At 55.9% G+C, this 22,925-nt stretch overlaps 1 long non-coding RNA gene across 2 annotated transcripts in view; it reads left to right on the plus strand.

Annotated features, from left to right (window-relative positions):
- Positions 1 to 205: 205 nt before the first annotated feature.
- Positions 206 to 22,925, plus strand: part of LOC311519870 — a 41,246-nt gene continuing 18,526 nt past the window's right edge. Inside the window, exon 1 of one of the 2 annotated variants that reach the window (XR_014711402.1) lies at positions 206 to 523. This is a non-coding gene — a long non-coding RNA (uncharacterized lncRNA). Of the gene's footprint in view, positions 524 to 10,738; positions 11,446 to 22,925 lie in introns of those variants that run through there. The other variant, XR_014711403.1, reaches the window with a different exon arrangement.

Consider the following 22,925-nt stretch of genomic DNA (forward strand, 5'->3'; position numbering starts at 1 on the left):
GGGGAACTTTTCGTTTGCGAGCGGGGGCGGTTCAGGCTTTTGGCCCCGGCTGCCAGTCGAGCGAGGAGATCGGGCCAATGGGAGCGTGGGGGGCGTGTCCGGAGAGCGGGTCCCGCCCCCCACCTGCCTCGGCAGCGCCCCTTTTCCCTCATCTAACCCGATCCCGTCCTGTCATCACTTGCCCCTTCCCAGTCCCCCAGCTCCCCTTCAGTTGTTTCCTGCCTCAGCTCCCCTCTGCTCTGCCCCGACTCCTCTCGTCTGCTCCCCCTCCTGCTCCGCTCAATTCTTCCCTTCCTCTCCCCCGCCCCTCCTTCCTTCCCACCCTTGTTCGTTCCTCACCCCCTCTTCCCTGAGCATCTGTGGGGAGGGGAGTTTCCCCTGTGACACCCAGAGAAACTCTCTCTCCAAGGCAGGGTCGGTCTGTCTGCTGCGGGTTCCCTGGCTGGTTGCTGGGGAGGTTTTTCAGCGGGTAGAGGCAGCTGGAGAGTGGAAAAGCAAAGCAAAGTTCATGCTGCAGCCTCCGGTAAGAATGCAGAAGTGTGACCGCCAGCCCTGCTCTTTAGCTGGCTAATCTCCCCTGTCTCTAGTGGGTCTCTTGTCTCTGTAGGTTACCTGCTCCTTGTGGGTTCTGCAGGCAGCCGCTGGGCTGGAACTCATTGATTCAGCCGGAGCTGTGCTGAGCCTGGCTGGGCTGGGAGCCTCTCTCCCCACAATGAATATAGCCCTGCCAGGGAAATGTCTGTTGAGCGGCTGGGACAATAACTAGTGTGCCAGGGAAGGAGCAATGCAGCTGGGGCGCGTGGTGAGCTCTCCCCCTATATATTACTGGGTATTAAGGTCTGATGGAGTGTTTCTTGGTAGCCTGGCTGTAGAAGTGCTGGGGGGAGGGTGTGATGAGAGAGGGGTAAATGGAAATGAGTAGGAATTCTGGATCATTTAGGTACCTGAGATACAGGGAACGCTGGTTTTGAAGCCAGTGGGATTGGTCGTAGACATGGCCCACAGCAGAGTCTGTGTAGAAAGGGGTTCTATGGCATTTAGACAATTCTATCAGCACTCAAATGCTGCTACCTTACTGGTGAGTCCGGGGCATGAACCCTTAGTTCCTGCAGAATCTAAGCTTTTATTCTTTTTTTAAAATAGCCCAACTTTTCCAGGACGCTGAGCTCCAGTGGAATTGGTGGGTGCTCAGTGCCTTTGAAAATGGTGCCCTATGTTTCTAGCTCTTCTTTTTAGGAAGAGAAAATTTCCCAGCATGACCTGGGGCTATCTGTGTGAATCTGGACACCTCCGGGGCACCTGGTGCTGCTCAGGGCTCTGCTAAGGGGCAGCAGAGAAGTGGGGAAGACCCTAGTGATTTTCATTGCAGCCTTTGGGAACTTGAGGTGTGGCTGTGAAAATGTCAAAAACATCTCAAATTCATGCTTAGCACAGCTCTCAGCTGCTGCAGAGGCTGGTATTGGAGCTGTGTGGGAGGCAGCAGCTGCCCAAAATATGGAGCCTGGGGGAAGGGTAGAGTAGCAGACACCCTACCATGCAGCAGCCTCAGGAAGGGCAAGACAGCAATTCTCCGTTCTGGAGCTGGGTGTGTGTGTGAGAGACAGAGAGAGGAACAGGGGGAGAAATGATACTTCCTCATGTATGGGATGCCTACAGGCCAGATACTGGAAATGAAAAAGAGAGCCCTTGAAAGTACTCCGCTAGCCTTTGTTATGCAGGAGGTCAGACTAGATCATAGTGGTCCCTTCTGGCCCTAAAATCAATGTGTCTAGATGCATATTCAGCTAATTACTATACAAAATAATAAAGCTGGGCCAATATTAACAGTAAAAGTCGCCCACTTCACGCAGACCAATAACTGTCCACTCTTGTCTACTCAGAAAACTTCACACCTCGTCCCACGGAGTAGGTCAGAATTGATATCCCCATTTAACAGAGTGGGAAAGCGAAGCACAAAGTGATGACATGACTTGCTTGAGGATACCTAACAAGCCAGTGACAGGACTCCTATCAGTGGGATCACTGATGGGGAGTTCATACAAGAATCAAGGGGCTGGGGGAAAAAAAACAACAAAACCTCTCATGAGGAAAGACTGAAGAGCCTGGTCTTGTTTACCTGGGAAAGATGATGAAAGAGAGGAGATAAAAGTCTGTATGGTCCAGTGGAGGTAGATTGGGAGCGTCTGTTCTCTGTCTCATAACACAAGAACAAAGGGACATTCATTGAAGTGAAAAGGCTGGAAATTCAAAACTGATCAAAGGAAACACATTTTCACATGGTGAATAATTACCCTGTGGAACCCACTGCTACTGGATATTGTTGAGGCTGAAAATGTAGCAACAAAAAGGGACTGGACATTTATATGGATACGAAGGGATTAGGAGGGAAATCTTCGTGGGGGAGGGGGAAATTGGCATAATCTGCCTGCTGTGGGGTTTTTTGAACCTTCCTCTGAAGCAGCTAGTTCTAGCCACTGTCAGAGACAGGATAATGGATTATATCGACCAGAAGTCTGATCCAGTCTGGCACATCCTATGTGATGGTCAGGACGTAAGAAGTTGGACAGAGCCATACCTAAAGCTGATGAATCTTGGCTCCCTGCCCCATGTCCGCTCCTGCTGCCACACAAGGCTGTGGGGTCTGTGTCTTCAGCTATGCAGCATCCCCATGGCTAGAGCCCTGCAAATCTGCAGATCCCCGCGTACCATGTTTGCGGATCAGATGCAGATCCAGATTTGGTATCTGCGCAGGGCTCTACTGATGTCCCTAGCTTTGGGTGCATTCAACGTAACGCTGTATGTGGAATGAGGAGTTGGCACCTTCTTGTGACTATTTTCTCAAACTTAGACTGATGTGAAGAGGAGACTGATGCAGCTGACTAATTCCTGACGCCATCAGTTTACTCTCTAGGGAAAATTTCCTTCTTGCCAACGTGTCAAATAAAGGGCCTAGATACAGGGGTTCTCAGAACAAATTTTTTGGTGGCCTCAGAGTGCGGCCACCAACTCTTGCTGGTGGCCACTCTCACGCTTTTTCCTAAAATACTTAATTTAGCTTTAGGAAAAACAAATAAATATACACTGCCAAATCATTGTAATTTATGTATTGCTAGCTAATAAGTCTGCAGTGAAAAGTGATATTAACAAACAGAAGTATCACTATTCACATCAGACTTACTCAGCCCTGTCAACAAGCCTGGGGAGAAATTAAGCCCTAGATGGAGTGGGGGTAAGGAGTCCGGGGAGGCGCCGGCGGGAGGCAGTGGAGGGCTGGAGCCCGTAGCCCTGTGGCCAGAGCCTGCTGCCCCGCCACCCCAGGGCTGAAGCCCAAAGCCTGAACCCCACCACCCTTGGGAAGGTGGGAAACTCACCAGCTGCCTGGTCCTCCAGCGTTGTGCCCCAGGTATCTCCACAGGGGGAGCAGGGCCCAACCAGTGCTGGTGACCCCAGCAATCGACACCAAGGCCGGGCATCCAGGAGCAACAGGAAGGGGCTGCTATTTTGCCCCCGCCCCACATAACAGTCCATGAGGCTGAGGCCGCAAGAAAAGCCCCTGGTGACCGCGTTTGAGAACCGCTGGCCTTACACATTCGTTATGTAGAAACTGATGTTCATCTCATTGTGATGACAAAGAAAACCCACGGAGTATGAACTAGTGCTGCGTAGTGGTTCTGTGTCTGCAAGGCTGCTGCTTGTATCTCTCCCAAGGCGCGGCAGTGCGGAAGGAGCAAGACCCTGGGCAGGTCTAAGTCTAAGCCAAGTCTAATTCCCCCATCCCTTCCTGTAGATGGATGGAGGCCCCTGAAAGGGGCCAAGTCACCCCATGACACTACCCAACAACAACAGATTGGTGCACACAATCCCGCACACGCAAGATAGCCTATAACAACAAACCGCTGTGTGCAGCCCACAGTCGCTGAGCTAACCAGCAATCCCCTGGCATCTATTTAAACCCTGCAAGCATGTTAATACATGCAGTAGCCACCCTTCCCCTTCCCCTTCCAAGTGTAAAATATACCCAAAGGCTGAGAATTGGGTGGTTATGAGAGCAGGAGACTTTGCTGTTATAGTAAAAGCTAAAATGTGTTTGTTTGGGTAAAGTAGGAGGTGCTCGTGTCAATAACAGCAAGCGCTGTGTGAACTAGAAACCTGAGAGACAAGCTGAACTGTCGCATGACTCAGCAGCTCTGGGTTCTGCACACCGCTTTGTTCTCGCGGGGTCACTCACCAGCGCTGAGATGTACGTTCTTTGTTATTGTAGGGTCACTCCAAGCACTGGGCTTTGCACACTGGTTTCATAGAATCATAGACTATCAGGGTTGGAAGGGACCTCAGGAGGTCATCTAGTCCAACCCCCTGCTCAAAGCAGGACCGATCCCCAATTAAATCATCCCACTGTTGACTCATATCCAGCTTCTTGTCTACTCTTATCGTAGGGTCACTCCTGCATGCTGGGTTCTGCACATTGCGTTGCTGTTGTTGTAGGGTTGCTTATGAGTCCTGTACTACAGAATTTAAAGATAGAAAAAAATCCTCACAACCCCCCAAACTACCTGGCTAATGCAACAGGCGTTTATAGTCACTGAGGCCAGTCCACAGGAGGAGACATGTCCTGCTGTTTGGAGTGGCTCACAACCTCAGGCCAGGCTTCCAGAAAAAGACAGATCCCCCAAGCTGATGGTGAGTTCTATAGTTAGATTTCACCAAGCCAGTGACAAATGTGAACACCTGGATCCCTCTACCAGTCTTACCCTGGAGTCACAGACAGTCCTCTAAGACTCTCCAGTCTATCTTGCCACCCCGACAAACCGGACATTGTGATAAAAGGCAGTGGTGCAAGTAGAAATCATTTCTTGCCGGTACTGCACTCATGGGAGGGACACAATGGGGGGCACGTGACCTCCCTAGGTGACCCTCCCTGTGACTCCTCCCACCCTACCCCAACCAGGGGCCCCCACACTCTCCCCATCCCCTCCGACACCTCCCTTTGTATATACAAACATCAACATGCTTAACAACTCACTTTCCCCCCACATATGTAGTATTTCAGTCTGTTTATATGGAATATGGGGAGCTGGGTGAGGAGCCATTTCAGTATATGTCTGACTTCTTAAAAGACAAATTTTAAGAAGAACTGTATCCTAAACTGCTTTATGGTATTGTACCTAAACATTGCATTTCAATGGGGGATTCAACTTCCTTTATAGGAACAGACTCCTGAAACGCTTACCAGTCCACAAAAGTGGTCCATAGTCATGCAGATAGTCCCATTGTCTTCCATGGGATTGATCAAATGATGAAGGGTTTACAGTGTTCGGTTCCAAGTTTGTAAATTGTTCTGGATGAAACTGCCAATGCCTGGGCTCTCAGATCAGAAGGAGTGTCAGTCACGTAAAGGTGGGCAGATGTGTGATACGTCTTAGCTCCGTTGAGGGACATATTTTCAGCAAAGTTCTTGGCAGATTCCTGAGGCAGCCGGTTTAAGGCCCTCTGTGTCCGGCATTATCATCTTCACTTATAGTTCTCTCACCCACAAAGCTGGAAAAGGAGGAATTTGTTTTGCTGCTCCAGTTCCAGTTCACAAAATGCATGTTAGACTAGTTTGGCTGCAAAGAAGAATTCTGTGTACACTGAGGACAACACCTGATTCCCGTTGGGCTGCAGAACTGGGCTGACATCAGAATCCAAACATCCGCTGGTCAGTGCAGGCAGAGGCATTCCTCTGCTGATTTGGACTGGATGTGATGCAGTATGGGTGTCACGGATAATTCAGACCAATGGGGAGAAACAGAATCAAAACCACTATTTAAACACCTTCTGTCCGCCCCACCCCTCCCCTCTTGAGGACTCCTGACCAACTTAACAGCACAATACATATGCTAGAAAACTTAAACAAAGCCTTTGTCTAAGTTTGATAGCATATGTATTGTGCTCATAAAGCCATTTAAAGAATGAATGCCCTCCCTAGCTGTGTTCTGCTCCTTCAAGGAGCGGAGTGCAGCCCCCCCTAGCCTGCTCCGGAGCGGGGCCTAGCCCCAAGTCTTTCCCGTACCCGCTAAAAACTCTTGCAGTACTGCGTACTGGACGGTATCGCCCTACCAGAACTCCTGATAAAAGGTCACTTAAACAAAAATCCACACTGCGTCAGGTTGCTCCAAGACCCAAGAGACCAGTCACTTACCCCAGAGCAATCGGTACTCTAGATCTTACACCAAAGACAACGCTGACGGCCAATTCTATGGTAAACTAACTCAAGGTTTATTAGCTAAGAAAAGGAAATAAGGATTATTGAGGGGGTAAAACAGGTAAACTATATGCACAGGTGAGTCACAGTGTGTAATTCCAAATGGTGGCCGTGATAAAATAAACAGCCAGTTTCCAAAAAAGTCTTTTCAGGATACCCGGATTGGGTCTGGGGATTTCCACTTTGTATCTAGTGCACTTCCCTGTTAGAGTCCAGAGAGGCAGGATATTCTTATAGCTTCTTCTCACAGAAAAAAAGCGGACAGTGTCACTACCCACGTGGGCTTTCCCTTTGATGATGGTGAATGAGGAATGCACCTTGAGTCTCTGACCTCCGGTCATCACACACAATGGCCACTAGCTTTGAAATTAGCTCTTTTCTGTTAAAGCTCTTCATTTGCATTCAACAAGGCTTCTTTCTTGTCTGATGGGTTATTTAGTTACAGGGTCTACACAGTGTAAATGTTTGCTCCTATGTTATAATGGGATACAGATAAGTGAAAACAATGCAGGTAACATCCCACTCGTGTTCATGGCATTTAAATCCCAAATACACTCATACACATTTAACAATCCCTTTGAACTACACTAACACACAAGTGAATTGGCCTGGGGCTCTGGCCGGAGCTGGCACCCAGTCTGCCAGTGTCACAGGTGAGGCCAGCCCCTCGGAGACATGATCACAAGCACTATGCCAGTCTATTGCCCACGTATTGAGAGGATCAGGCTCTGAATGGGGACGCAGGAGCTCGGAGCTCAGGTTCTGACTCTGCCACAGACTCTCCGTCTCCGTCTTAGGCCAGTCATTTCAGCCCTTGTTACACTGGAGATGATAATCCGTCCTTTCTCCCATCTCCTCTTGGTTTAGACTGTAAGATGGCTGGGGCAGAGACTGTTTCATAGAATGTGTCTGACCCTGGCTAGGGCCTCCAAGAGCTTCTGGAACACAAGCAGTGGATAAAATATCTCCCAGTGCAGTCCCCAGAGCTACTAGCAGACCCTCCTCCCCCTCAACTGTCTGCCTTGTTCAACAGGATGCTGCCAAGTTGGGCCCTGAGCCTAGTGTGTTTTAAAGAGCCAAGGAATCAATAATCATTTGTGTGCCAGACTCTCAATTAACATCAGCTCTTGCTGCGAGCTCCTGAGGGAAGCTAAATATTTAAATATTTAAAACCTCCCCCTGGTTTTAATCACATTTCAGAGGCAGGCAGATACTGTTGGGCTTGTGCTGTTTATTGGAACAGACCAATGCAGATCACTCCTGAGTGGGACAATCATGGGCTTACGGAGAAGCAATAATAACACTCTGCCCATCACCTTCCAACCAACAGCCTCCATGTGCTTTATATTCATGAATGACTGAAGCCTCACAGTGTCCCTGAGAGGTATCTACAGATGGGCAAACTGAGGCAGGGCGAGTGGCTGTGACCTTGCCAAGATCATGGTGAGTTGGGAAGAGACCAGACCTCTTGACTCTTCAGCTGCTGCTCTAGCCACAGGGCCACAACTCGACGCATTTGATAGTCCTCTTCATCCCAGCCTGCAGCTCTCCCCCGGCCGTCAGAAAGGACCCCGGCCCTCAGACCCTCTCCTTGCTCTTCCAGCATCAGATCTAAGCTGTGTCCCGACACAGGCCTGGGCATAAAGAACTTGCCTCATTTCTGAGTGGACACGATTGGGAAGGTCGCTGGCTCGGCAGGCTAGAGACAGGATGCCTGCACTAGCTGAGACAAGGGGTACCATTTACAAGGGACAGGCTAAGCTTGGGATGCAAGGCGAGGTGAACAGCAGGTGGTGCATGGGCAGTGCGTGGCCAGAGCGTGCTGTGCAGAGATTGCGTCCTCTGGGTTGACCAAGCCAACCCCGAAGCGTGTGATGCAATGTGTAGTGAGCAATGTGGGTGGCGATGGTAAATATGGCTAGAAGTTGTTATGCTGGGTAACTCTGGCTGGGTGGTACGCCCTGTACCCACCCCCTGCGCTGGAGTGGGTCAATACAGGATGGGCCTTTATGCCAGGGACTGTTTCCTGGCCCACTCTAGGGCCAAAACTTCCACCACTTCACTCAAGAGGCTATTTCCCAGTCTAGTAGACCTCCTGGCTGGGAAGTGATTCCTGACATTCAGCCGATGTTCTCCCGTTCCGAATGTCACCCCCTGACTCCGAGCCACAGCCCCTTGGAGTGCCCTAGGGAATTGCTCTCCCCCTCAGGCCTTCCAAGGCATGTGGCACTGGCGGTGGCTACCGTGATCGGGGGTCACAGTGGCCGAAGGAGAGGCGGGAGGTCTGATCTTAGCTCAGACTTGGCGGTGCGTGACCTCGGGGAAGCCTCTCGAAAGGGGATAACGATACTTTTTGCTTATAAGGTGCTTTAGAAAAGGGATCTGGGACACACTAGAGTCCACAAACTATGGCCCTAGCCATAGAGAAACGGCAAGAGGCATGTTCGCCGGGTCTGACTTGCCGGGGAGGGAAGTGGGGGAGAGCCACTTGGATACCTAGAATTCAGCATCAATGGGTGCATCTCTCAGACACCTCCATGCTGACTGAGAAGAAGAGGGGTTAGACAGAGATTAGACAGCTCAGTGCTGAGCCAGGCACCTTCCTACCTCCTCCTTTGCCTCAACCGGCGTTTCGGGGACTCACAGGTATTTTGGTGAGTACCCGCCTTACCCAGGCAGTGCCTTCTTGTGGCCTGCCAGGGCACAACTCACCCAGCGGCATGTCTCTGCGAGGTGTGAGGTGGCAGTGGGCCAAGGCCCACTTCCCACCAACGTCCAAAGGGAATCAGGAACCAAAACAATCCCACCGCTCCAAGCAGGCTCCTCCAGCGAATGTTCGCTGGGACCCCGCCCTTCTGTTCAGGGCTTGTCTCCAACAAGCTTCTGAGATCCCCCAGGGTCCGGTCGACCCCCCTGGTAGGAGCTCATCAGGCTGGCAGGCGAGTGCAGGCTCAGGGCTGCAACCAGGATTCTCTCCCACCAAAAGAAATGGAGCGCTGCTCTCCTTCTGGGTCAGCCCTGACCTGGGATAGGTCACCCTCTTTTAACACCCATCTCCGTGGAACATAATCGGGTCCCAAGGCTCTCCCTAGCCCTCTCGCTGCCAGTGTGGAGCCGGAACCAGAGCCCCCCAGGGCGCGGGGCCAGCGGGCAGCCGGGGGACCCTGGGCGCGGGAGCTGAGGGAGGGTGGCAGGGCCAGGAGGCAGCCGGGGGACCCGGGGCCTGGAGCGGAGTCTGAGCCCCGGGCGGCGGGTCCTGCAGCCGATAATCAGTGGCGGGGCCAGGAGCGGAGCTAGGGGGCCCCAGGAGCGGAGCCCCGGGGCAGAGGGCGGCAGCCGTGGGGTGAGGGGCCGGGAGCGGAGCCGGAGCCCCCCAGGGCGCGGAGCCAGCGGGCAGCCGGGGGACCCTGGGCGAGGGAGCGTAGGGAGGGCGGCAGAGCCAGGCGGAAGCCGGGGGACCTGGGACTGGGAGCGGAGCCTGAGCCCCGGGCGGCGGGTCCTGCAGCCGATAATCAGCGGCAGGGCCAGAAGCGGAGCTAGGGGACCACAGGAGCGGAGCCCCGGGGCAGAGGGCGCCGGCGGCAGCCGTGGGGTGAGGGGCCGGGAGCGGAGCCGGAGCCCCCCAGGGCGCGGAGCCAGCGGGCAGCCGGGGGACCCTGGGCGAGGGAGCGTAGAGAGAGCGGCGGGGCCAGGCGGCAGCCGGGGGACCTGGGGCTGGGAGCGGAGCCTGAGCCCCGGGCGGCGGGTCCTGCAGCTGATACTCAGCGGCGGAGCCCCCCGACTGGCTGCCGGGGCCAAAAGCCTGAACCGCCCCTCGCCCCCACAAAAATGTTCCCCCTCCCCCGCTAGGGGGGGCCGCCGCACAGACTGGGGGGGCCTCTGCTGCAAAGCATGTTGTATGCTTCTGACAGCAGCCCCAGCCACCTTCCCCCAGTGACACCTGCGGGTGCTGCACCCCCAGTACCCCACCCCTGGGTCCCCCAGTGAAAAGCGGCAGCCATTTTCTCTTGAGTGCAAACCAGCCCCCAGGATCCAGCCCGGCTCCGACCGGCCACCAGGTCAACCCCAAGGAAAAGTCCCAGGGAAAAGGTCTGGAAAGTTTCTCATTGCAAACCGGCCACCAGGTCAACCCCAGGGAAAAAGCCTGGAAAAAGTTTCTCATTGCAAACCGGCCACCAGGTCAACCCCAGGGAAAAGGTCTGGAAAGTTTCTCATTGCAAACCGGCCACCAGGTCAACCCCAGGGAAAAAGCCTGGAAAAAGTTTCTCATTGCAAACCGGCCACCAGGTCAACCCCAGGGAAAAAGCCTGGAAAAAGTTTCTCATTGCAAACCGGCCACCAGGTCAACCCCAGGGAAAAAGCCTGGAAAAAGTTTCTCATTGCAAACCGGCCACCAGGTCAACCCCCGCCGAGGAAAAGAGCTGTCGGACCCCACCTCCCTGGCGGTGGGGAGCAGCAGTTTCGCTCAGGTCCGTTGCCCAGGGCGGACCAGGCCCGAGGGTAGAGCGAAGGAGGGAGTTCCCCTAACTGGCTCCAGCGAAATCTGGGGGCGCCCTCCGCTGGCAGCACAGTTGAGGCCCTTCACTTTACAACTGCTGGTCATGATACTCCGGCGGGTGGACCGACGGCTCCACCATGGCCATGAGTCACCCCTCTAAGGCCCTGACGGGCGCAGTAGTGAGGATTACACCGCAGGGACCGGAATGTCAGCACGTGGGCTCTGCACTCGAACACACGCGCACGCGCAGTGCGTTACCCTCGAGAGCCAACACGCAGGCTGCCGGGAGCCTACGTGCCATTGACTGAGTCTGACCCCACGAGACCGAAGCCCCGCAGGACAGGCCCAGCAACCCCACGCTGCATCCATGGTGGAGAAACCCCGAAGGTGTTTCCCCGACCACCTGTCCCTGCGGGAGGTTCCAGGTGGCCCTTAGCTGGTCAGCTCGGTGAAGGAGTGAGGAAGGGGGGGGAAGGGGAGGTGGACGAGGAGCACTCTCGGGCCCAGAAGTAGCTCCATCCCCTTCCTCACACCAAGCTCAGCATGCCCGGGACGCCGAGCCTGTCCCTGCACTGACCAGCTCGACAGCATCATGACAAGAACCCGCAGGAACCCGCACAAATGAGCCAGGGGAAAAAGGGCAGCCGCCGCTGGCCCCGGGAGAAGCGGCTTGTGAGCCCCGCCCTGTGGATGCTGCAGCTGGGTAAGAGAGGCAGGCTCGAGCCCTTCGGGAGAACCACCTTCCCCGTTCACCGCAGCCCGGGTACTCTGCCCCCCGACCCCCAGTGGCCACCAGTCTGTATGGGGGCACAGGCTGGCAGTTAGGGAGGGGGCGGGGGAAGGTTTGGGAGGAGCGGGGTGCTGTCTGTATGGGGGCACAGGCTGGCAGTTAGGGAGGGGGCGGGGGAAGGTTTGGGAGGAGCGGGGCGCTGTCTGTATGGGGGCACAGGCTGGCAGTTAGGGAGGGGGCGGGGGAAGGTTCTGGAGGAGCGGGGCGCTGTCTGTATGGGGGCACAGGCTGGCAGTTAGGGAGGGGGCGGGGGAAGGTTTGGGAGGAGCGGGGCGCTGTCTGTATGGGGGCACAGGCTGGTAGTTAGGGAGGGGGCGGGGGAAGGTTTGGGAGGAGCGGGGCGCTGTCTGTATGGGGGCACAGGCTGGCAGTTAGGGAGGGGGCGGGGGAAGGTTCTGGAGGAGCGGGGTGCTGTCTGTATGGGGGCACAGGCTGGCAGTTAGGGAGGGGGCGGGGGAAGGTTTGGAAGGAGCGGGGCGCTGTCTGTATGGGGGCACAGGCTGGCAGTTAGGGAGGTGGCGGGGGAAGGTTCGGGAGGAGCGGGGCGCTGTCTGTATGGGGGCACAGGCTGGCAGTTAGGGAGGGGGCGGGGGAAGGTTCTGGAGGAGCGGGGTGCTGTCTGTATGGGGGCACAGGCTGGTAGTTAGGGAGGGGGCGGGGGAAGGTTTGGGAGGAGCGGGGTGCTGTCTGTATGGGGGCACAGGCTGGCAGTTAGGGAGGTGGCGGGGGAAGGTTCGGGAGGAGCAGGGCGCTGTCTGTATGGGGGCACAGGCTGGCAGTTAGGGAGGGGGCGGGGGAAGGTTCGGGAGGAGCGGGGCGCTGTCTGTATGGGGGCACAGGCTGGCAGTTAGGGGGGGGCGGGGGAAGGTTTGGGAGGAGCGGGGTGCTGTCTGTATGGGGGCACAGGCTGGCAGTTAGGGAGGGGGCGGGGGAAGGTTCGGGAGGAGCGGGGCGCTGTCTGTATGGGGGCACAGGCTGGCAGTTAGGGAGGGGGCGGGGGAAGGTTTGGGAGGAGCGGGGTGCTGTCTGTATGGGGGCACAGGCTGGCAGTGAGGGAGGGGGCGGGGGAAGGTTCTGGAGGAGCGGGGTGCTGTCTGTATGGGGGCACAGGCTGGCAGTTAGGGAGGTGGCGGGGGAAGGTTCGGGAGGAGCGGGGCGCTGTCTGTATGGGGGCACAGCCTGGCAGTTAGGGAGGGGGCGGGGGAAGGTTCTGGAGGAGCGGGGTGCTGTCTGTATGGGGGCACAGGCTGGCAGTTAGGGAGGTGGCGGGGGAAGGTTCGGGAGTAGCAGGGCGCTGTCTGTATGGGGGCACAGGCTGGCAGTTAGGGAGGTGGCGGGGGAAGGTTCGGGAGGGGCGGGGCGCTGTCTGTATGGGGGCACAGGCTGGCAGTTAGGGAGGGGGCGGGGGAAGGTTCTGGAGGAGCGGGGCGCTGTCTGTATGGGGGCACAGGCTGGCAGTTAGGGAGGGGGCGGGGGAAGGTTCGGGAGGAGCGGGGTGCTGTCTGTATGGGGGCACAGGCTGGCAGTTAGGGAGGGGGCGGGGGAAGGTTCGGAAGGAGCGGGGCGCTGTCTGTATGGGGGCACAGGATGGCAGTTAGGGAGGTGGCGGGGGAAGGTTCGGGAGGAGCGGGGTGCTGTCTGTATGGGGGCACAGGCTGGCAGTTAGGGAGGGGGCGGGGGAAGGTTCGGAAGGAGCGGGGCGCTGTCTGTATGGGGGCACAGGCTGGCAGTTAGGGAGGGGGCGGGGGAAGGTTTGGGAGGAGCGGGGTGCTGTCTGTATGGGGGCACAGGCTGGCAGTTAGGGAGGGGGCGGGGGAAGGTTCTGGAGGAGCGGGGTGCTGTCTGTATGGGGGCACAGGCTGGCAGTTAGGGAGGGGGCGGGGGAAGGTTCGGGAGGAGCGGGGCGCTGTCTGTATGGGGGCACAGGCTGGCAGGGAGGTACTGGCGGAAGGATCTGGAACAGTGGGGCGCTGTCTATATGGGGGCACAGGCTGGCAGTTAGGGAGGTGGCGGGGGAAGGTTCGGGAGGAGCGGGGCGCTGTCTGTATGGGGGCACAGGATGGCAGTTAGGGAGGTGGCGGGGGAAGGTTCAGGAGGAGCGGGGCGCTGTCTGTATGGGGGCACAGGCTGGCAGTTAGGGAGGGGGCGGGGGAAGGTTCGGGAGGAGCGGGGTGCTGTCTGTATGGGGGCACAGGCTGGCAGTTAGGGAGGTGGCGGGGGAAGGTTCAGGAGGAGCGGGGCGCTGTCTGTATGGGGGCACAGGCTGGCAGTTAGGGAGGGGGCGGGGGAAGGTTCGGGAGGAGCGGGGCGCTGTCTGTATGGGGGCACAGGCTGGCAGTTAGGGAGGGGGCGGGGGAAGGTTCGGGAGGAGCGGGGTGCTGTCTGTATGGGGGCACAGGATGGCAGTTAGGGAGGTGGCGGGGGAAGGTTCGGGAGGAGCGGGGTGCTGTCTGTATGGGGGCACAGGCTGGCAGTTAGGGAGGGGGCGGGGGAAGGTTCTGGAGGAGCGGGGTGCTGTCTGTATGGGGGCACAGGCTGGCAGTTAGGGAGGGGGCGGGGGAAGGTTCTGGAGGAGCGGGGCGCTGTCTGTATGGGGGCACAGGCTGGCAGTTAGGGAGGGGGCGGGGGAAGGTTCGGGAGGAGCGGGGCGCTGTCTGTATGGGGGCACAGGCTGGCAGTTAGGGAGGGGGCGGGGGAAGGTTTGGGAGGAGCGGGGTGCTGTCTGTATGGGGGCACAGGCTGGCAGTTAGGGAGGGGGCGGGGGAAGGTTCGGGAGGAGCGGGGCGCTGTCTGTATGGGGGCACAGGCTGGCAGTTAGGGAGGGGGCGGGGGAAGGTTTGGGAGGAGCGGGGTGCTGTCTGTATGGGGGCACAGGCTGGCAGTTAGGGAGGGGGCGGGGGAAGGTTTGGGAGGAGCGGGGTGCTGTCTGTATGGGGGCACAGGCTGCCAGTTAGGGAGGTGGCGGGGGAAGGTTCAGGAGGAGCAGGGCGCTGTCTGTATGGGGGCACAGGCTGGCAGGGAGGTGGCGGGGGAAGGTTCGGGAGGAGCGGGGCGCTGTCTGTATGGGGGCACAGGCTGGCAGTTAGGGAGGGGGCGGGGGAAGGTTCGGGAGGAGCGGGGCGCTGTCTGTATGGGGGCACAGGCTGCCAGTTAGGGAGGGGGCGGGGGAAGGTTCAGGAGGAGGCGGGCGCTGTCTGTATGGGGGCACAGGCTGGCAGGGAGGTGGCGGGGGAAGGTTCGGGAGGAGCGGGGCGCTGTCTGTATGGGGGCACAGGCTGGCAGTTAGGGAGGGGGCAGGGGAAGGTTTGGGAGGAGCGGGGCGCTGTCTGTATGGGGGCACAGGCTGGCAGTTCGGGAGGTACTGGTGGAAGGTTCTGGAACAGTGGGGCGCTGTCTGTATGGGGGCACAGGCTGGCAGTTAGGGAGGTGGCGGGGGAAGGTTTGGGAGGAGCGTGGCGCTGTCTGTACGGGGGCACACGATGGCAGTTCGGGAGGTACTGGTGGAAGGTTCTGGAACAGTGGGGCGCTGTCTGTATGGGGGCACAGGCTGGCAGTTAGGGAGGGGGCGGGGGAAGGTTCGGGAGGAGCGGGGTGCTGTCTGTATGGGGGCACAGGCTGGCAGTTAGGGAGGGGGCGGGGGAAGGTTCGGAAGGAGCGGGGCGCTGTCTGTATGGGCGCACAGGCTGGCAGTTTGGGAGGGGGCGGGGGAAGGTTTGGGAGGAGCGGGGTGCTGTCTGTATGGGGGCACAGGCTGGCAGTTAGGGAGGGGGCGGGGGAAGGTTCTGGAGGAGCGGGGTGCTGTCTGTATGGGGGCACAGGCTGGCAGTTAGGGAGGGGGCGGGGGAAGGTTCTGGAGGAGCGGGGCGCTGTCTGTATGGGGGCACAGGCTGGCAGTTAGGGAGGGGGCGGGGGAAGGTTTGGGAGGAGCGTGGCGCTGTCTGTACGGGGGCACACGATGGCAGTTCGGGAGGTACTGGTGGAAGGTTCTGGAACAGTGGGGCGCTGTCTGTATGGGGGCACAGGCTGGCAGTTAGGGAGGTGGCGGGGGAAGGTTTGGGAGGAGCGGGGCGCTGTCTGTACGGGGGCACACGATGGCAGTTCGGGAGGTACTGGTGGAAGGTTCTGGAACAGTGGGGCGCTGTCTGTATGGGGGCACAGGCTGGCAGTTAGGGAGGGGGCGGGGGAAGGTTTGGGAGGAGCGGGGTGCTGTCTGTATGGGGGCACAGGCTGGCAGTTTGGGGGGGGGAAGGTTCTGGAGGAGCGGGGCGATGTCTGTATGGGGGCACACGCTGGCAGTTAGGGAGGGGACGGGGGAAGGTTTGGGAGGAGCGGGGTGCTGTCAGTATGGGGGCACAGGCTGGCAGTTAGAGGGGTAGGGGGACGGTTCGGGAGGAGCGGGGTGCTGTCTGTATGGGGGCACAGGCTGGCAGTTCGGGAGGGGACGGGGGAAGGTTTGGGAGGAGCGGGGTGCTGTCTGTATGGGGGCACAGGCTGGCAGGGAGGTACTGGCGGAAGGATCTGGAACAGTGGGGCGCTGTCTATATGGGGGCACAGGCTGGCAGTTAGGGAGGTGGCGGGGGAAGGTTTGGGAGGAGCGGGGTGCTGTCTGTACGGGGGCACACGATGGCAGTTCGGGAGGTACTGGTGGAAGGTTCTGGAACAGTGGGGCGCTGTCTGTATGGGGGCACAGGCTGGCAGTTAGGGAGGGGGCGGGGGAAGGTTCGGGAGGAGCGGGGCACTGTCCGTATGGGGGCACAGGCTGGCAGTTAGGGAGGTGGTGGGGGAAGGTTTGGGAGGAGCGGGGTGCTGTCTGTACGGGGGCACAGGCTGGCAGTTAGGGAGGGGGCGGGGGAAGGTTTGGGAGGAGCGGGGCACTGTCTGTATGGGGGCACACGATGGCAGTTAGGGAGGTACCGGGGGAAGGTTCGGGAGGAGCGGGGCACTGTCCGTATGGGGGCACAGGCTGGCAGTTAGGGAGGTACCGGGGGAAGGTTTGGGAGGAGCGGGGCACTGTCCGTATGGGGGCACAGGCTGGCAGTTAGGGAGGTGGCGGGGGAAGGTTCAGGAGGAGCAGGGCGCTGTCTGTATGGGGGCACAGGCTGGCAGGGAGGTGGCGGGGGAAGGTTCGGGAGGAGCGGGGCGCTGTCTGTATGGGGGCACAGGCTGGCAGTTAGGGAGGGGGCGGGGGAAGGTTCGGGAGGAGCGGGGCGCTGTCTGTATGGGGGCACAGGCAGCCAGTTAGGGAGGGGGCGGGGGAAGGTTCAGGAGGAGGCGGGCGCTGTCTGTATGGGGGCACAGGCTGGCAGGGAGGTGGCGGGGGAAGGTTCGGGAGGAGCGGGGCGCTGTCTGTATGGGGGCACAGGCTGGCAGTTAGGGAGGGGGCGGGGGAAGGTTTGGGAGGAGCGGGGCGCTGTCTGTATGGGGGCACAGGCTGGCAGTTCGGGAGGTACTGGTGGAAGGTTCTGGAACAGTGGGGCGCTGTGTATATGGGGGCACAGGGTGGCAGTTAGGGAGGGGGCGGGGGAAGGTTTGGGAGAAGCGGGGTGCTGTCTGTATGGGGGCACAGGCTGGCAGTTTGGGGGGGGGAAGGTTCTGGAGGAGCGGGGCGCTGTCTGTATGGGGGAACAGGCTGGCAGTTAGGGAGGAGGTGGGAGAGGGTTCGGGAGGTGTGGGGTGCTGTCTGTATTGGGGCACAGGCTGGCAGTTAGGGAGGGGGCGGGGAAAGGTTTGGGTGGAGCGGGGTGCTGTCTGTATGGGGGCACAGGCTGTCAGTTGGGAGGGGCGGGGGAAGGTTCGGGGCGCTGTCTGTATGGGGGCACACGCTGGCAGTTAGGGAGGTGGCGGGGAAAGTTTGGGAGGAGCGGGGTGCTGTCTGTATGGGGGCACACGCTGGCAGTTAGGGAGGGGACGGGGGAAGGTTTGGGAGGAGCGGGGTGCTGTCAGTATGGGGGCACAGGCTGGCAGTTAGGGAGGTGGCGGGAGAAGGTTTGGGAGGAGCGGGGCGCTGTTTGTATGGGGCACAGGCTGGCAGTTAGGGAGGGGGCGGGGGAAGGTTCTGGAGGAGCGGGGCGCTGTCTGTATGGGGGCACAGGCTGGCAGTTAGGGAGGGGGCGGGGGAAGGTTGGGAGGAGCGGGGCGCTGTCTGTATGGGGCACAGGCTGGCAGTTAGGGAGGGGGCGGGGAAAGGTTTGGGTGGAGCGGGGCGCTGTCTGTATGGGGGCACAGGCTGTCAGTTGGGAGGGGCGGGGGAAGGTTCGGGGTGCTGTCAGTATGGGGGCACACGCTGGCAGTTAGAGGGTAGGGGTAAGGTTCTGGAACAGTGGGGCGCTGTCTATATGGGGGCACAGGCTGGCAGTTAGGGAGGTGGCGGGGGAAGGTTCCGGAGGAGCGGGGTGCTGTTTGTATGGGGCACAGGCTGGAAGTTAGTGGTTTGGGGGGAAGGTTCTGGAAGAGTGGGGCGCTGTCTGTATGGGGGCACATGCCGGCAGTTAGGCAGGTACCAGGGGAAGGTTCTGGAGGAATAGGGCATTATTTTTCAAGTGGCACAGGCTGGCCGTTAAGGAGGGGGTGGGGGAAGGTTCTGGAGGAGCCATTGAGGCGTAAGCGTTGCAGTAAGAGGCCGTGAGTGTGTGTTGTTATTGTGTGTGCTGGTTGTATTGATTTGTGAATAGGGGGTTATGGGTGGGTTGCGCTGGCAACTTTGTGTTGGGTTGTACAGGTGGTGAATCAACCTTTGAAGAACTGTGGCAGCTGGACTAAGTAATCCCCACTCTGAGCAGTCCCCTTCATCGCACTGACTCCTTAGAACCGCTGAAACTGGTGCATGCAGATTCGGTGTAATGTCAGTGTGGTGGTTGGTTGAGATCCCTCTGTTAGCAGAATGGTTGAGGACTCTTGGCATGGCATAGATACAGGTCTTTACTTTTTTATTATACGGAGATTCTGTTATCAATTCAGGGAAGTCCTAGACTCTGTTATACTGGATGTCAGACACTATGATCACATTAGTTCCTTCTGGCCTTGGACTCTATAACGTATTTATACTGGGACTGTCAGTTTCTTGGGACAAGAAACCTCTTCTTGTTCTGTGTTTGTGCAGCACCTAGAACAAGGGGCCCTGATCCATGATCGGGATTCCTAGGCACTACCACAGTATAAATCACAGCTTGTATTTACAAGGATAAATATCTCCATTTCTAAAGCGTCTCCCTCCAGTATACTTCGGTACCCCCTGGAGTTTAAAATAAAGTAGCAAGAACACCACTCCATTCCAGGCACTGGTAACTTTCCTGTTACCCCAAGAATGGCTAGAGTCAATACCAACTGCTATAGAGGTCTTGAAAACATGCCTCACTGTGATAGACTATTATCCAAGAGAAGGTCAACAGGTGACTTGATCACAGTCTCCAAGAACTTACATGTAGAAGACATTTCTGACAGCAGATGGCTCTATATTCTAGCTGCAAAAGGCAGAATGAGATCCAATGGCTGGAAGGTGAAGCTAGACGCATTCAGACTAGAAATAAGGTACTCATTGTGAACAGTGAAGGTAATCAATCATCACAACACCTTACCTAGGGAAGTGATGGATTCTTCACCACTTGGAGTCTTTAAATCAAAACTAGATGTCTCTTTAAAAGATATGCTCTAGCTCAAACAGAAGCTATGGGCTTGAAGCCAAAATTGTTGGGCAAGATTCTCCAGCCTGTGCTGTGCAGAAGGTCAAACTAGATGATCGTATCGGGTCCTTCTGGCCTTAAATTGAAAAGGATCCCAAAGAGTGTTCAACTCTCCAATGACTAGCTCAGTCGGCTTTCTAATGAAACAAGCAACTCAGTGATCCAATTTTAGAGCCTAACCAGTCCCTCTTGCGTTAGGCCTCCTGGCAGACATTGCTGCAATGCACAAGACTCCCCAGAAGGCACACGTGGTTGGTATCGGCAAGCCCATCAATTTGGATATTATCCTGATTAGTTTAGCAAATTCTGCTCTCTTTTCAGAACATGTGCTAGTGCTCCTCGCTGATTTATTTTGACCAATTTCTCTCAGCTATGCAGAAGCAATTTACCACAGGAGCTTAGCACCGAGGAGGAAACAGCCAGAACGAACCACTGGCTTGGCAGCTCCCCCAGCGGCATTTTTCCCCTCGTTTAATTGAATTTGTTTTGGAGGGAGCAGCATCTCTGGAAAACCTAAATCCTGGGATTATCCTCGGGTCACGTATGGCACACACAGGAGCAATGGAATATTTACAGCCCTTACAATAGCTCTGACCTTTTCCAAGGCTCCTTTCTCCAACACTTTTCAATATGAAGAGTGACTATTTCTGTACCCCTGGGTATTTTATACTGGGCAAGCTTTATGAAAAGCAGCAGTGGTTGTTTAATAGCTGCCACCTTCTTCAGAATAGGCCACAAGCTGTTAACAATTCCCTTTGGCGAAGGCTTATCATCACACCCTACTCAACAACTAAAACCATATTAAAGATTTCCCTGTGAGCAATTGCTGGAGTTGGGACGATATGAGGGGAGGTGAATTGAGATATGGTGATAAAGCCTGGGAACTCCAGTTTCAGACCCCACAGCCCCAAGATTTCACGACGACGTGGGCCACAGAAAAACCTAGACAGAGAGTCAAATCATATTGGAAAATAAAATTCAACAAAAGTTTGTGCCAGACATTCAATGCTCTTCCAACAGACCTTTCTGCTACTGGTGCCTACCTGCAATAGGTCCAGGTCACAGGACCTAGGACACATCGTTAAGGGAAAACACATTGGACTCTTTGCCTTTCCTGATTATGATATAAATCAGATGCTTCAATGGGAAAGGTTAGGGTTTTTCAAATGCGTGCATAACGTTGGATTCCCTCCCTTTGATGGGGAGATTAAGAGCCGGTTAGGCCCCAGTTTCAGGCTCTGTTTAAAAATAGAATGTGAATTGATCTCTTTCCATTATTATTTGTATTTCAGTAGCATCTCCAAGCCTAACTGAGGTCTCAGCCCGATTGTGCTCGGTGCTGTACAAACACAGAGAGAGTTCCTGATCCAAAGAGCTTACGGTCTGAAGAGACAAGACAGAGGAAGGGTGAAAGAGATGCACAGAGTGTCTTGCCCAAGGTCCCACAGCAAGTCAATGGAAGATCTGGGGATAGAACGCCAATTTTTTGCTTGGCTGTAGCATCAGTAATGAAACAGCCTGCAAGTACCAGGGAACCAGAAACTGACCTTGCAGTGACGTGCTGTTGATATTCAACCTGGGCTGTGTGAGCTATGCAGAAGGACAATAAGGGACTGGAAAAATCTATTCATTTTCTTTACTCACTTAACCAAAAACCTCTTTTTTGTGACCACTGCCAAGGGAAGAGCCAGCACCTCTGGGACAAGGTGATTCCATTAACGCAACTTCCTCTGGCAACATTTCGACTTTGTCCTTGAAAAAGTATAGAAAGACCAAGATTTTCAAAAGTAGGAGCCTACAGTTAGACTCCTCAATCCACATGAAGTGGCCTCATTTTCAAATATATGAAGCACCAGCATCCCCCACCAGAGTCAATGGGGGCTGTTGGGTGCTTAGCACTTATTTAGGCACCTAAATACAGAATAAGGAGCCAAACTCTGGGCCCTTATTTGGGAAAATCTTGACCTATTTTTATTGATAGCATAACAGCGTGTAAGATTTGGTGTCACCTGAAACAGGATGGAATTAAGGGGCTGGAAACTAAGTGTATCCTCCCCTGGCAGAATTTTGTGAAAAATATAGATTACTTTTTCATTCCAGCTGTAAATTAACCTGTGGAACTCCTTGGTACAGGATGTTGTTGAGACTTTAGGAAGAGTCAAAGCGGGATTGGATGTTCATATGGATAATAAGAATATCCAAGATTATAATACATAATGCTTAAAAAAAAGAGTATTGAAAGGGAGATAAACCGTTTTCAGGGCTTTAAACCCATCTTCTATTATTAGAGATCAAGACAAGACCTTCATGGTGGCAGATTCACCCAGCGGGGGAGGTTTAGGTTAGATATTAGGAAAAACTTTTTCACTAGAAGGGTGCTGAAGCACTGGAATGGGTTACCTAGGGAAGTGGTGGAATCTCCTTCTTTAGAGGTTTTTAAGGTCAGGCTTGACAAAACCCTGGCTGGGATGATTTAGTTGCGGATTAGGTCCTGCTTTGAGCAGAGGGTTGGACTAGATGACCTCCTGAGGTCCCTTCCAACCCTGATATTCTATGATTCTCCCATATCTGCCTAGCGATGGGGTCCTTACACCTTCCTCTGAAGCACCTAGTGTTGGCCCCTGTCGAAGGAAGGGTACTGGGCTAGAGGAACACTTGTCAGATCCAGTCTGGCTGTTCCCATGTTCCTGTGAGTCAAGAATCTCTCTCTCACACACAATACATCCAGAGGAGAAGTCACTACTTCATAAAAGTTCATTCCTACTGCAACAGTATCTGCAAATGTAAATTCTAGGCGGCTCTATGGAGATGGCGTAAGTGGGGGGCAGGAGCGGGGGGAGGGGGACACCCTGACATTAGCCGCCGTCATTCCTGCACAGGAAGCAGGAGGCTCCAGGGAGCAGCTCCAGGGCAGAGGGCAGGAGCATCACACGGCAGTGCGGGGAGGGACAGCTGAACTGCTGCCGCACAGGGAACGTAGGGGAGCTGATGGGGGGCTGCCGGCCCACCATGGCTCTAAGACACCCCCCCCCCCTCCAAGCTAGCTCCACCGGGCTGCTCTTCCTGCAAGCAGTGGATAAAGCAGGTGGCTGCCAAACCACGTTATAAGGGAGCAATGCGCAACTTAAACGAGCATGTTCCCTAATGGATCAGCAACGTAACAACGAAACAACATTAACCGGGACGACTTTAAGTGAGGAGTTATTGTACTTCATTAATGGAGCATTTCCTTAGCGGCAGGCTTGGTTATTTTAAATTTCACATACACAGGGGTCATATTATGCCACTCCAACCATGAAAGGATGCTCTACAAACAGAACGTTTCGCACAAGAAAGTTCTGGGTTCAAACCCTGCTGTCAACCCAGATGGGGGCGGAGGGAAGGTTTCAGACTGGAAATAAGGCATATGTTTTTAATGGGGAGTGTAATTAACCATTGGAACAATGTACCAAGGGTCATGGTGGATTCTCCAAAAAGAAAAGGAGGACTTGTGGCACCTTAGAGACTAACAAATTTCTTTGAGCATAAGCTTTCGTGAGCTAGAGCTCACTTCATGGGATGCATTCAGTGGAAAATACAGTGGGGAGATTCATAGAGAACATGAAACAATAGGTGTTATCATACACACTGTCACGAAAGTGATCACTTAAGGTGAGCTATTACCAGCAGGAGAGCAGGGGGGGACCTTTTGTAGTGCCTTTCTTGTGGCCTGCC

This window comes from Lepidochelys olivacea, assembly GCF_965140295.1.
Source record: "Lepidochelys olivacea isolate rLepOli2 genome assembly, chromosome: 4".
Lineage (NCBI taxonomy): Eukaryota > Metazoa > Chordata > Testudines > Cheloniidae > Lepidochelys > Lepidochelys olivacea.